The following is a 2991-nucleotide window of genomic DNA, read 5'->3' on the forward strand; positions in this document are numbered from 1 at the left end:
CCTAGTTTAAGGTTTATATCAAGAATGGCATTTTAACTCTAATGGGTTTTCCTCAAAAATAATTCATTGCTTTTCTTCCGCAATGGCTTTTTAGGTTCTGTTCTTCTACTGGTATTTCTGGATTTTGACTATAATGTGTTGCAAATAAGTTCCTTTGGCATTCTATAAGCTTTGCTTATTTGTTAAATTTCTCATATTTGATTTTTTTTCTATTAATTCAATAAACAAGTTTTTATGCCACTTGTACTGTTATCTGATTTTTTTTACTAATTCCAATTAATTTTTTTTCTTTTTATTGAGTTTATTGGTACAATCTAGGTATACAATACAGTTATTCATCATTTTATAAGCTTTGCTTATTTGTTAAATTTCTCATATTTGATTTTTTTTCTATTAATTCAATAAACAAGTTTTTATGCCACTTGTACTGTTATCTGATTTTTTTTACTAATTCCAATTAATTTTTTTTCTTTTTATTGAGTTTATTGGTACAATCTAGGTATACAATACAGTTACATTCATCATTGGGATTCTGTACCTTTACATAATAGGTCTTGGTTCTCATTTTTTCCTCTTGTCCCTGCCCTCATTTCACCCCAACCTCTCCTCCCCATTTACAAACACTTTATTTCCAGTTTTTCAGTTTATCATGGTTTTTTTCCTCTCCCTTATTACCTTTCCCCCACCCTTCCCACTTTCCCTACACCTTTATCCAATTAATTTTTAATGTATGTGTAATCTATCAGCTATTGGATCCAATTTTCATGTTTTTAAGGTATCTATCATTAATTGACAACAGGCCAATTATCTAGTTCTGACACTGTCCTCACATTGGTTACTTCTGCTGCCAATACATTTGATATAAATTTTAATCTGAATTTCTTTTTGTTACCCTTCTACAGATTCTAATTATTTTCTATGCTAAGCATTCACATTTTGTATCATTTCATTTAGCTCAGCTAGCTTTTTATTAGCATCTTCTGTAAAGTTGTTGATAATCTTTATTAAGTCAAATATCTGTTTAGTCATATCTTATTTCTGCTTTTTAAAGCAACTTATTGAACTGTTCTTTAATGTCCTCTGTAATCCTTTCAAATAATTCCACTGTATGGCTTTTGATTTTCTCCCTCTTTATCCACCATAGACCAGATTTGATTATTTTTTGAGACAGGGCCTCACTAGGCAGCTCAGACTGGCTCTGGACTCACTAGGTAGCCCAGGCTGTCCTTGCATACACAGCAATCCTCAGCCTCATGAATGCTAGCATTACAAGCATTCACTGCCACACTGGGCTTCAGCTTTGAGTGTGAAGTTTTGGCAGGTATTTTACTGTTCTTGTCTTCTCATTTTTCTAGTTTGCTGTTGTTGTTCTGAGGCTTGATGATTAAAATTGAATGCTTTATGTTAATATGGAGACCACTTTAGTTAATGTATGCTTTTCATTGATGCCCTCTGGGCATGGCTAACTATGGACCTTTGCTTCTGTCCCAGAGGTTAACCACCTTTTTTTATTTGAGAATAGAGGCTGCAGTATAACTAGCCAGATATGCAGTTCTTCAGGAATGGGACGCTGTATTTTACTGATACAAAGGCAATATAGATATTGACACAGAAAAAAAATCAATTAGTAGCATCATCTATGTGCTCTTGCCTGTAATAATAAAAGCACCAGCAATAATAATGTCACAAAATGGATATTGACATACCCAAAAACCAATAATGCAGCACCCTTAACCATAAAAAAGTGATCTATAATTACTATATAAACAAACAAAACATTGATTGACAGCAAGTTTCCACTAAATGAAACAACTTCACCTCCATTATCAATAAAACAGTATTCAAAATTAATAACAGAGTTAATTATCTAAATATTCATAAAATATGGATTGTTTCACAAATATGTATGTCATTCTTGTGCAGGGGCCATGCTAACCTGTATTGTTTAAAGTTTAGTTTGTGTGCAGCCAAGTGAGCACTCACATTTAGAAAGTCATCTAAGAGTTAGGTATTAATTACATGCTCAAAAGAAAGTTTTGTAAGAAGAACCTGATGGCTCTGCACAGATCCAGAAATTCCCTGACTCAGCAATACCCCCCCCAATTACGTTTATTGGTACATTTTAGTTATACAGTACAGTTCATTCATCATTAGGATCTTGTACCTTTACATGATGTATCTTGGTTCTTATTTTTTTCCCACTCCCCTGCCCTCCCTTCACTCCCTCCACCTTCCCTATTTACAGAGACTTTTTTCCATGTTTTTATTTTTCTCATATTTTTTATTTCCTTTCTTTCCTTTCCCCTACCCCCCACTTCCTCTACTCCTTTAGACATTTTCTTCCTATTTTGCAATATTAATTATCCATATTTACACTTATTTACACTTTTATGGTGCAAGATGTATAAATTTTACAATCTATGTAAAGGCACAGCAATGCTCAACAACTAAGCCACACATTGAGAGGTCCAAGAGGAGACTTTATTAGGGAAGGCAGATTAGGGAGAAAGGAGAGAGGGAAGAGGGGAGAGAAAGAGGAAAAAAGAACAAAGAAAGGAAGGTCCTTTTATTGTTTTTGAGCTGGGCAATTGCTTATTTATGAGGAGTGGGCTACTTTTAACCTATCACGGGCCAGGTTGTCTTTTATGGGTTCAGTCCTGCAGAAACAGGTTTAACTTCTCCAAACTGCTGAGGCCTTGGAGGGATGGAAACTAAAGATAAGAGCATGAGGTCATTTTAAGAGGCAAGAAGAACCAGGAGAATACAGCCTGGGATGGCAGTGTCAGGTCCCTAACAATCTATATATAGTAAAAATAGTTTTCCTAAACATTGATACATTTTACCTCTGTACCTTATTATATGCTCACTTTTGGATGTTTCAAGGCTTCTGTCTGAAAAATGTAAAAATGTGAATGCTCAAGGCTCCTCACAAACAAGATCTGCTTCTTGCTCATCTTGTTAATTCTGAGGGTCCTGGTCATGCACAGGCTC

At 34.6% G+C, this 2991-nt stretch overlaps 1 pseudogene; it reads right to left on the minus strand.

Moving 5' to 3' along the window:
- Nucleotides 1-1878: 1878 nt before the first annotated feature.
- LOC117286177 lies at nt 1879-1979 on the minus strand (annotated as a pseudogene).
- Nucleotides 1980-2991: the final 1012 nt, after the last annotated feature.

This window comes from Fukomys damarensis, unplaced genomic scaffold, assembly GCF_012274545.1.
Source record: "Fukomys damarensis isolate Sample0158 unplaced genomic scaffold, DMR_v1.0_HiC HiC_scaffold_15, whole genome shotgun sequence".
In the NCBI taxonomy this organism is placed as follows: Eukaryota; Metazoa; Chordata; class Mammalia; order Rodentia; family Bathyergidae; genus Fukomys; species Fukomys damarensis.